Source organism: Lutjanus erythropterus, chromosome 12, assembly GCF_056507025.1.
Source record: "Lutjanus erythropterus isolate fLutEry1 chromosome 12, fLutEry1.hap2, whole genome shotgun sequence".
Classification (NCBI taxonomy): Eukaryota; Metazoa; Chordata; class Actinopteri; order Lutjaniformes; family Lutjanidae; genus Lutjanus; species Lutjanus erythropterus.
Window position 1 is genome coordinate 27,925,919 of NC_139328.1, and position 12,947 is coordinate 27,938,865.

Here is a 12,947-nt window from a genome sequence, read left to right on the forward strand (position 1 = left end):
TAGTTCAAGGGCTAACACTGCTCTCCACCATGCCAACTCATTTGCCTTTGCCACTGTGGAGCCACTGAACCGGCCGCCTTTATTATCCCGCCTGTGTTCTGGTATTAAAATGTACTTACTAGACTCTGAAACAAGGAATAATCAGGCAAAATGTGTTCTGTTCTGTGCATTTGAAGAGACTGAAAATGTGTTTGAAGACAGCATCTTTTGATGTGCAGCAGCATTTATCATATGGCTCCAGCTGTGTTCTTCAAGTCAAAAAAACTGCATGGATTCCCTTACTTTTATACGCGCTCTCTGTCTCTCGCTCACTGTGGCCAGGCATGGTCAGAGCGCTGGTGGATGTGAGAAATTAGGTTAAAACCTCTTTATTCATCTGACCCGGTTGGGTAGCAGGAGCCTTTCAGAGATAAGCGTGCCTGATGCTCTTTTTTTCCCCCTTCATTTTGTTAACAGAATTCCTAGGTTTCTCTTTGCCCTGCCTCGTTCCAAAGATTATCTGTAAATGCAGTGCTGCAATCCTCTTTTCCCGGGCACTCTGTTTTTATCCGAGGTCTGTTATGGGCTGAATATTCTCAGTGTGCTGTTGTATTTGGATGTTTTTATTTTGGTACACAGGTGTCTCCTGTGCTTACTGTTAGCGAGCTAGCTCACTCTCCTGCATGATTCCTGACAAAAATGGAAGAAAGGAAGTCCTGGCTCTGTGCAGAAATACTGATTTAAGGGAAACTGTTTTACAATTCTACACACAGCTTGTCCTGAATAGCACCACTTAACCTGGGAAAACAGTTGTGCAACGTCTTCTGTTTCTAGGGAGCAAGCTTTTTCAATGCTAAAGATGTGTTCAGACAGAAAGCCAAACAAAATCGGGTGACATTTTATTTTACAATAAAATAATAAGACCGAACAAGCTGTACTTTGTATCAAAGTAGACAAAAACTTTAAACAGTATTAGACACTTATTACACTTTCTTGTAGGGTAATTACAGGCACATTACAACAGAACTGTTATTAGTCTATAACTGTCTAATAAAGAACATATTTTCAGTTTTTTGTCTAATTCGATACAAAGTGTGCGTTGTTATGTCTTATTATTGTACTGTTAGGGGTATGGTGTCTCCATCCATCCATCCATCCATTTTCTGTAACCGCTTATTCCCGAAGGGTCGTGGGGGTCTGGAGTCTATCCCAGCTGACATTGGGCAAGAGGCAGGGTTCACCCTAGTCAAGTCGCCAGTTCATCGCAGGACTGACACACAGAGACAGACAACCACTCACACTCACATTCACACCTACCGGCAATTTAGAATCACCAATTAACCTAGCATGCATGTCTTTGGACTGTGGGAGGAAGCTGGAGAACCCGGAGAGAACCCACGCAGACACGGGGAGAACATGCAAACTCTGCACAGAAACAGGGTATGGTGTCTAATTAGGGTATAGCTGTTTGCTTACTGACTAACAAAGGACAGATGATTTCTGTTTTTTGTTCTAATTTAATGCAAAGTACAGCTTGTTATGTCTTATTAGTGTATTATATAAAAAACTGCAACTGAAAATTATATTATTTGCTTGAATTCAACTGCTAGACTATCTGCTGTCTGTGTTTATTTGTCCACAACAGTGAATGTACCAACTATAAAAACATTAGCTGTAAGCTAGCTTACTACCAGAGGTGTAATGCTGTTTGTTTAAGTACCAGAGTGTATCTATGATGCACACAAGCATGTACACACACACACATGCTTAAACTGGGGCTTGTTTCAGGTCATTTAAAGAGAACCTATTATGCTCATTTCCAGCTCTATATTTTCAATCTGGGATTCAACTACAGTATCTTTGCTTGATTCACACTTCAAAAACATCCTTATTTTTCTTGCAGTGGTTGCTTATGCAGCCCCTCTATTCACCCTCTGCCTGAAACAAGTACTTGGAGCGGAGTGGTGGGTGTTGGACCTCACTGATTACTGTACAAAAGCAAAACTTTATTTATTGATTTTGGTAAAACTAGATTATATCACAGAGAATATATTTTCTGGTCTTCCCTGTGATGTCCTCCAGATGCTCTGCCTCAACTTTTACTTGATGTTAGCTGTCAAAGTAGCTGTTAATGGGCTAGTTGGCTCAGAGATAGGTTTTACTTTGCAACTACAGCACCCAGTGCCTCTGAGTGCCATTTCAGCATGGAAATAGTGATGCAGGGCAATGAATGTTATTAATTTGCTGTTTATTAATGAGACATAGAAATGAAAGAAGCAGCCCAAGCAGAGTGTCTCTGGAGACTGATAACTATACAAAAACCTAAAGTTTTATAACATTATTCACTGATTTTGGTGAAACAGCATCATATTTCATGGAGAAAATATTTTCTGGTGTTCCCTCTGATGTCCTCCGGCTGCTCTGCCTCAACTTGATGTGATTTACAGAGTTTTTGTAAAACTTTACTTGTTGTTCATGGTTGGCTACTTTAGCCACTAACTGCTAGTTGTCTCAATTAACCATGCAGCTGATTCTGCCCAGAGTGAGTCCTCAAACACCGGGGAAGTACACAGTAGTGGTTGGCCACCTTAGCAACAAGCAAAGACACCTGTCTGTTAAAAAACAAAATCAGAACTGAGCAACTGGAGGACATCGAAGGGAAAAAACAGAAAATATGTCACTCCTTCACAACTGAAAAACACTTCCTGTGAGACAGAAAGAAAAAGAAAAGAAAAATTGTACTCTGACTGAGGACATGCGCTTTACAGCACGATCACAAAGTTCACCAAACTGAACTCAGCAAAGACACAAATTTGTGCATTTGTGACCAACATTTTGTTGCTGACCCTGTCCACAGCAGTACATTGCTTAGCTTTCTATGCCAGTCCTCCTGCTGCTTCTCCAGACTGTAGATGTGTTGACTGCCATTTACTGTATGACTGTGGAAGGACCTTATTCAGTCCCACATCAACAAAATCCAAACTAACCCTTTAACCTTTTCTGTAAACCTGAACAATCTGCCATTTGTAGCATGTTTCTTTGTAAAAAGAAATAATGACGTTTCAAATACTGTTAGACTTGTTACCATAAAAAGGACGAGATTCATCCACTGGGTTTGTGTGTGTGTGTGTGTTGGTAGCTAAATCTTTTCAAGTGCCAGCTCTTATTGGGCCTGAATGCTCATCTGTCCTTTAAAAGGGCAAAAACTCTAACCCTCACTTTATTTTTCCAGCTATCCACTTTCCTCATTACTTCACTTTTTCTGCGCACATTCTTACATCTCGTTATGGATCCGCTCACACCTTTAGATGTATATTTCTTCCCCCTGGTACTCTCACCCTCCTCCTTTTGCTCTCGTCTTTTCCTCTCACCACGCAGACTTCTCTTTCTCTTTCTCTCTCTCTCTCTCGGTGTGGGAGGGGGTCTGTTAGTGAGGAGCAGAGGATCCCGTCAGTGTGAGCGTATGCGATTGGAGGAGAATAATCCTCTGGGTGCTTTGCTTTCTTAGATTTTTGTGAGAGGGGAGCAGGGGAGGGGGGTTGGGGGGGAGGTTCTTTGATGTTCTGCGGATACCATTTGAGACCGCGGCATTAAATGCGGCTTTACAATTTCTGTCATAGATCCTCCCATCCCCTCCCTCCGCCGTCTTCATGAGTGTTATTGCTCATTTCCTTCTTTTTTTTTTTTAAATTGCACCACTCATTATATTTCCCGCGACCCAATTTCCTGCGCTTCCTCCGCCCAGTGTTGGACATCACAATAAACACTCTTGTAGTTGTGATTTAGGAGCAGTTAAATCTTCTTCATGGTTGAGCTACAATGGCGTTCTGACAGGGCCGTTTAGCAGGGTGCTTAGCAAGAGGCCGATAAGACGTTGGCAGCCACTTGGAATCAATTCGGCCATGCCTTACCCTCGGTAAGCCCACAGTCACAGAAGTCCCATCCCCATGCTCTTGTGATTAAGCCCGGTGCGTAGGGCTGAAGTAGACACTCAAAAAGCTGCAGCAGACATGCCACATTTGATAAGCCTTTGGTTTGAGATGTATGTATATGAATAACAGTCTCCTCCAGGGAAGCTTCTGCTTAATGTTTCATGGACTTATTTCCTCCGTACCTCTCTGTCATCTGAGATTTGCTGCTGTCTGATGTGACACACAGAAACACGAGGTGTTCCCTGTGATCATGGCTCCTCTGACACACAAGCCCGAGGTGTGTGAGGGGGTAATAATGGATATACTTGCGCATACGCACACTCGCAAGTCCCGCATCCGTGCGGCATGGTTGCAGATACAATATTGAGTCCACATTCACTGGGTCACACTGTGTTCTCACGCAAAGCCCACATGGATGAGACACAGCTGAGACACACACACACACACACAGATGAGATGTGACATGTTGACTAAATACAGGATAGGATGCACACCATTCAGCCTAGAGTAAAGAATGATCATGCATGACGTGCACTTTCACAGAAGCATGTAGCCTAACCTTTCCCCTGCTGATGAATGAGTCACAACCCAGATGCCAAAGGTGACCTTACTCAGTGTAAGCCTCCGACTGGAGCCAAAACCAGAGACTGTTTACAGACCTTTAAAAACACATCTAACATTATTGTTTACTCCCATTTGAATCTTTTCATTTCATTTTTTTTTGCTTAAAAAAAAAATGAGCAGAATGGATGAGGGTAGTTAATCCAGGTACCTCTGCGTTGTGCCCCAATCACATTTTAATTTGACTGGCAATAAATACAAATTCCAAGGTTTTTCCTAAAAAAAAAAAAAACAATATATAGACTCATATAAATATAATATCTTTCAATCATCACTTATGACCCAGTAGAAGTGTGCACTGGTGGCTGTATGTGCAAAGTCCCTGCTTATATTTTCTTATTTTCTCCTCATTGTTTTGCTTTGCTTGGGATGTTTCACCAACCCATAATTCTAGTATTTGACATCCTGATGCATTACAAGTGGCTTGGACAAATCCTACTGACTCAACTGAGAAATTACACTCTCTAAGTCCTGCCCTTTTTTTTGCTCTGTGCTCCAATGACAGTTAAGCAAGCTTGATACCTTGGTCAACTTTCTCCTGTCCTATTTTCTGTACTTAAATATGCTATGTTGTTGGTTTGTCTATGTTGAAAAGGGAACCACATTTTGTAAATGGTTAAAAGACATTGCTGGGAGACTACTAATAAGCACCATATATTCACATCTTAAGTTAGCTAATGTTAGCAAAACAATAGCTTACTACATCAATCATTAGTTAGCTAGTTAACCAGCATTTTGTTAGTCTCGCATAGCCAGACCTCTCTCCTCAGAGCTCAGTGTTGGAGAAAGGTCTGGATCCATACATTATCATTCTGGTATAAGGGGAAAAAACATCCTGACTTGTTTGCATTTCTCTAAACCAATCACAGTCATCTTGGGTGGTGCTAAGCCCAGGATGCAATGATGGTGTTCATGCAATATTCTGCACATCAGATGAGTCCTGGCATTATAATGTCTAAATCACCACAGATTTGTGTCTTAGGTGCTAAATTGTCCATTTTCAGCATGTAGGTTGCTATCTCATTGTTGATTTTTCTGGGCATGATGTGATGCCGACTCAAACAAGTCATCCAATGGCAGCTTTTTACCCACAGAGTACATCTGGTGAGTCAGACTTGCATTTTGCTAAAATCTCCAGGTAACATATTTCTGACATTTGTCACTTTTTACATCATTAAGGCACTTAATTTAGCTGTTTTTGTAATCTACTATAGACTAATTACATCTATGGTAGAGCAGAGCACTGATAGCAGTTTGTGCTCAATGCAGGGACTCTTTAGGCTTCTATGAGTGGAGAGAAGTAGTAAACAGGTCGGTTTTAGCTCCACTTCCTACATTACTACATTACTACATTGCTATTCACTAGGCTTATTATTAGAAGCAAGGTCAGCTCAGTTAATGTTAATTATTAATGTAAAAATACACTCTGAGCTTTTTTAAAGAGGACATATTGTAGAACCAAATGCCATTATAAAAACAGATGTTTTATGGTAAGGCCATATTTTTTTTCAGAGGTAAAATTTTGTTACACCATCACTAAGACTCCTGTTTGATTCACTTCGATCTAGAGTAATATAATTACTGACGTGATGACGTGTTTGCCACAGACTCACATACTGACTAGCTGCTTCTACCGTGCTTGTTTTTACTAAAAAGGAGGCATGGTCATTCTCAAGACAGGGACATGACATGTGGCTGCTCTAATTTTATCTCAACTGCACCATTTAACACACATCTAGTGTCAATGTAACTGATTATATAACATACAGTGCCAAATTAAATATTAATGTTAATGGATTATGTTATTCATGAATTAATAGTGGACTTTTAGTTAAAACTACTGTTCTACGTGACATGGGAGAATACAAAAATGGTCAGTAATGATAAAGTAATCATGAAATAAAGATGCATTTCTAGTAACAAGACATTTAGGTACAAAAACAGCGTGTTATTTAGCTGATTTAGTTGATTTACATTTTGTCTGTCCCTGATTAAACCCACCATTTTGCAATTACACACATGTATATTGATATAGCTGATCAATAATTGGTTATATGATGCTGTATATATGCAGCCCGTCTTCACTAGAAAAGCATGTGTTTAAGTCAAATGTGCAAGCAGCTCATTCTGACTCAACATTGTCAGGCAGCAACCTCTAGTGGGCATAGTAAGTATGACAGGGAAGGTATAAAGGGCAAGAAAGTCTGCAACTTTTTTTTTAAACTGACCCAAGGCCTTTTTTAGGCTAAACCAAACCAAACAGTTTACAACTGTTAGGTCACATGACTTATGTTAAGTAGTTAAGGTCTGGTAAGCCAGTAGCTGCTGGTAGTAATTGGCAGTCAACCTATTCTGTCATGAAGGTATGAGGATACTGATATATGAGCATTAGACTGACTTTACAGAGAGGGGTTAGAAGTAGTGTTGGCCAATTACAGAACTGTGGTTACAGTAATTAGAAACATTTGTCTGCAGTTACTAATCTTTGTAATGCTCTGTTACTTTGAAATTTGGGGGCAACTTGTTCACTGTCTTAGCAGTTAACCTCTACTAAAATAGTGACTCCCAGTAATTCCCAAGCTGTCTCACTCACGTTAGTTGTCCTTAGCTGTCTTGCTATCATTACGCTGAACACAGGTTAGACATTCAGTTATCGTTGTAGGAAAGACCACCTAAACAGAGAGCAAGTCATGACCAAGACCAGAGTGCATCGAGATGGAGACAAGACCAAGACTTTGAGGGGCTGGGGCCAAGTCAAGACTAAAACCAAGGCAGGATGAAACAGAGACATGGCCAAGTGCCGTAACATTTCCTGCTTTCTCACACAAGTGAGGGGGCGGTGCCACAGCTTGTAGCATCACAGCTGGAATTAGCCAACGTTGATGTAACGTAACTATGCATACACACATTAGGTACATAGCCTTAAATGGCCTGTCTCATCATCATTAGCACAAGCAAAAACATAACGTAGCTTGCAAAGTTTGCTAGCATCAACTACACTTAGTTACTTACTTGCAGTGACTTCTTAAGTGCCGACAGAAGCGTGAAGTGGTCCTGGCTGTCTCGGTAAAAAACATTGCTGTAGCACATCTCGCCACCATTGTGAGTTTCCCAGCACAAAAACAGATCCAACAATCACTCACAGTCAATCTACTGTTATCATGACCAGCGCTCACAAAGACTTCAACATAAATAGACAATTTTTATCATGCGCCTCTGGCTGCCTGCTTCCTCTGTCGCATGCGATCCAGTTGCTTTTTCAGTCCAAGTTCACAAATAATATCTACATGCGTTTCCTCAAACCAAAAGCCATCTCTTGTGGTGAGCAGCAGTCTCCAGCATGCTACTGCATTAAAAGGGGAGAATGTGATTCGCCAACAAGCACCAGCTGTGCCAATCAACTCACCTGGCACTGCTCTCATGAGCCGTCTCCACACCTCTCTCCTGCAGCTGACTGCCAACCACGCCCACGTCCACAGCTGCAATGCAGAATTTACATACTGCTGTGTGTTTTCTTTTGGATTCTGTTTTGCAGATGAACTATTTGTAGTTGTGGTAGCCAAATTTTCTTACAGAGGATTTGGCTGACAGCCATGGCTTGTTCTCTTGTTTTCCACTTTCGCTTTATTTTTCTTGTGTGCATCAAGTGGGGCCAGGGAGGGGTGACGGCTGTTAACAGTAACACAAATTTCAAATTTAAAGTCAAGTTACTGGCTGTGGTTTTTGACTGGTCTTCAAATGAAATCGAAGACCGAGTAAAAATGTGGTTGATTCTGAGACAAGACCTTCAAAAAGTGGTCTTGACCAGTTTTGAGACCAAGACCGATCTCAAGCACTATAACACTACATGCAAGTGTCACCTAGTTTTGTTCAGAGCTGGAGGGTGTGTGAACAACACAGCTGAGATTGGGACCTACACAGAACTAAGTGCTGTCACTGAGGCTAAGCTAGTTACTGCTAGACGGTCAGCAAATCCCCCAAAATTGCAGAGCCACCTGCTTGTTAAGTCTTGACACTTCAAATCAACAAATTAGTCTTTAATCACTGGTTCATCAGTAAAGTAATTATCTGTACCTACAACATAGTCCTTGTTTCAGAGTTGTTCAGTAACCGCTGCTTTGAGCATGCTGATAAGATGATACGAGAAAACAATATAATGGAAACACCTTACAAAATAATATACAGTATAAGAGCATTTGTTGAAAGTCAGTTAACTCAATGACCACTTTTGGCACTGCATTGTTGCTAGGCAAACCTAATTCACCGGAAATATACACACGCAGTACTGCATCGTCTCATGCGCCTCTGTAATGTGCTAATTAGTATTTAAATTAATATGAGTCTCTTGTGTAGCTGCCTTTGTAATTGTGATTTATAAAACCACTGCAAAATTATGTAATGTGGCTCAGGGAGAAGCATCAAAAATGGCTGCATACTGTGTGTCAAGACAGAAAAACTGCACAACTAAAGAGAAACTGTGAAAGGTTTCCGGTGTTGAGTTCACCTCTTGTAGATCTAAAGGGACTGCCTGTAATCACCACGTTACACTCAAGAAAGACAAGAAATAAAGGTGCTCACTTGAATGATAAAGGGCTGTTTCCTTAGGAGAACCCTTTTTGGTTCCTGGTAGAACCTTTTATAAAGGTTCCATTTGGAACCATTTCAGAGAGTTCTACCTAGAACCCAACATAAAGGGTTATATCTAGAACCATCTGTGAAAGGTTTCACCCAGAACCAAGGACAAGGCTTCTTTGGTGTGATGGTTCCACCCAGAAACCTCTCTGGGGATTCCATCCAGAATCTTTATCAGAGTTCTACCACAAAACTTTTTATATTTTAGGGTTTTATCTAGAACTCACCTGGGGGATCTACTTAGAACCTTTTTATATTCCAATGGTTTTACCTAGAACCCACCCAGGGGGTTCCACCGGTAACCTTTTCATATTCCAAGGGTTTTATTCAGAACCTTGGAGGTTCTACCAAGAACCTCTTTTATATTCTGAGGGTCTTATCTAGAACCCACACAGGCTGATCTTCTAAGAACCTTTTTATATTCCAAAGGTTTTATCTAGAACTCACCCAGGGGGTCCTACTGTAAACCCTTTTATATTCCAAGGGTTTTATTTAGGGCCCTCTTGGGGGGCTCTTTTGCAAAACCTTTTATATTACAAAGGGTTTATCTAGAACCCATCTTAGTGGTTGTACTGTAAACTCGGTTATATTCCAGGGTTTTATCTAGAACCCACCCGGGGGTTTACCAATAGCCCTTTCATATTCCATTGTTTTATTCAGGGGTTTTTATCCAGAACCCACCAAGAACCTAGTTATTTTATGGTACAAATAAACCTTGACGAAAGTTCTTCGAGGATCCTTGCAGAACTCTTTCTTCAAAAAAGGCTTCTTTGAAAGAAAAGGACCCTTGACGAAGCCTTTCTTTAAAAAAGAGTTAGGGCGTAGGGTGAGCCCTTCAGGAAGAACCCTTCTAGAACCCTTATTACTAAAAGTGAAGACTCAGATATATAAAGTGTACACTGAAAAGAGCTTCCTACACAAAAGCATTTGTGTGTAATTAATGTCATTCAGTCACAGTCTCAGGCTTCATTCTACATAAGTGATAAACAGTATCATCTGTGAATGAAACATGTTCAAGGTGTTGAAGATAAGAGGGACGCCGTCTTATGAAATCTTTATTACGCAGTAGTTTTCCTTCTGTAGCAGTGTAGACAGGCCGTTTGAAGGCCACTGCACTGACCCTCACACTGCATCAACCTTGAGGGCAAGTGACCCCCCCCCTTCAGATTGTCACCATGGTTACGCACAATGGGGGGTCCTACAGATGAAGATGTGATGATAATGATGATGGTGATGGTGGTGTTGGTTGGCATAGTTTGTCCCTGGGGCTTCTGTTTTCGCATCAGGCCCACCATCCTCTGCTCATGACCTCTGTCACCTACCCTGGGGAGACACTTGCCAGGTGAGAAAAGCACACAACAGGAATTAGAAGGACCAGGTCGGCTGTATGTGTGCTCCCCCGAGCAAGGTTGTGTTTGGCTGATATGTCTGTCCTTTTCGCTCATTTTCTAAACACAAGGCAGGTTATGTTCTTCCAAATAAACTCTGAATGGCAGATACATTAGCTGATACATAACTAGCAGGATGGAGTTGCTCGTAGTGACAATTTACTGTCTAATCATATTGAGTCACCTTCAGCTTCAAACCCTTTACATTTTGTTTACATGTCTAAAAGAAATTAATGTTTTCAATGAGTGGGGAGGTTATGCTGGGTAAGCTGGGTATGCTGGGTCAAAGCCATCCAGTATCGGGTAACTTTACCCAGGATGTCAGGCAGATTAGATTGATTTACAGTGTATTGGGTAGTACAACCAGAAGGTTGTGTATCTCTTACCCAGCATGTTGGGTTGATTGTTCTACCCAACATGCTGGGCAAAAGTAACCTCTCACTGTGCGATGGTGCCTCACCGCATACAGCTGGTGCCCCTTTTTGCCCCTGCCTCTCAGACAGCACGAGCACACCATTGATCAGAACCCTCTCACTGGAAACAGCTGCCTGCTGCAACTGGAAAAATGCTTGGTTAGAATTATGAGTGTGAACCAAAAAAGTTGTGGTCCATAAAACCAAAACAGTGAGCTAAAACTGTAGCGCTGGGTGATAATTATCTGTGAGTTCATCACTACCAGTAAAGTCTTTCACATACACAGTCATTTCACCCACTGGACATAGAAAGAAGGAATTGATGGGCCATCATCATCATCATCAATCTGGACAAAACCTGTTGCTGTCTGCTTGATCCAAAGCAGATTTTATTGTAATGCTAACTGTTATAAAGCAGAAAACTTGCCCAGGAGGTCACCTTGGAATACTAATGCTGCACATCCATGCTGGCAGTTTCCCATATCATTGGAACAAGTCCAAGACTTTCCTGTGATGGCCCATCACCATTTTGGCTCTATATTTTGCCTTTGAATGACAGATGTTAATGTTCACCTACCAAAAGTGAACTTTTCAAGGTCACCAAAACAACCCAAGTTAATCATTTTTCTCTTTAAGGGTGAAAAAGGGAGAGAACTGCATTAAGAAGGTACAACCTGACTAAAAATGCCTTAAATGATATGTATCTAGAGTGAAACAGAGCCCCACAGTGCTCCCTGAGACCGTCTAATTAAACCTCACTCCCTCCCTCTTTAGTTTTGGGGATATGCAGAAGGATGTTACTGAGGCTCATATCCACAAGTCTTGTATTGGATCATGTTGATGCCATGTCGGCCCTTGGCTCATACATAGTGCAATGAAGGGTGATTATTCAGTTTGAGACTACAAGAAGTTAGTAGACAAGAATACATCCCTGCAGGTTTTTCTAATGGGCAAACACAGACACGTGTATTCTTTAATTATGCAATTACACAGCGAGTTTGATTTTACTTCCCTGGGATAAGACAAGACACACAAAGATCTTCTTCCATTGCTTCCCTGCTTATTTTATTGTCCTGTTGTCCATCATTTGTCAGTCCAGACTAACAGCTGAAAAAGTTCCATGAAATTTTGCTCAGACATTCATGGTCCTCAGTGGATGAATCCTACTGACTTTGATGGTAACACTCTAAACTAAGAACATGATAAACTTTACCTACTAGCGTGCCATGGTAGCACACTTGTGTGTGTCCCATGTACTGAGTCCTCTGCATGCACCGTAGCCAGATTAAGGGAGAACTGGATACACTGTTGGATATGAGCTTCTATTTATTCCTATGAAAGCTTCTCAGTGGTGCCTGAAGTTGACTTCCACATATAAAATTTTCCCGATCTTCCACATAGGCATGCATATCATGTGGCTCTTGGTGGTAGTAGACCACCAGTATAGAGTAGAAGTATCCACCATTTTATAACTGCATCTTTCACAATGTAAGCTTATGGGAAAAAGTCTTTTCGGGCCACAGTGCCTCACGTGAAGATGTCATTACATGCTTTAGCCACCATGTCAAATTTGCCTCATAGGCTTGGAAACTTGGAAGCTATAATTAGAGATGTTCCAGTACCATTGTTTCCTTTTTGATACTGACTCTGACACTTGAACTTTGTATATTAGACAATACTGAGTAACAATCCAATTTTAAAAAAGTCTCTATATATTAATATTATAACAGCTGTATACTATTAACCCTTTGTGGACATATCGGATATAATTCCCAACATTATTGTATTGCCTGGCTCAGGTTTAAAAATAAATTGGTGTCCCATTTCAGGGCAAAAAATTATGTGATATTGAATAAGTGCATTGACTCGCCAAAACCCAATTCAGCATTGTGGGCAGAATCAGACACATTTCTGCCACTGGTAAGGGTGTTACAGCAACCCAGGTTACAATATATCCAACTTATACTGATGCCTCACAGCAG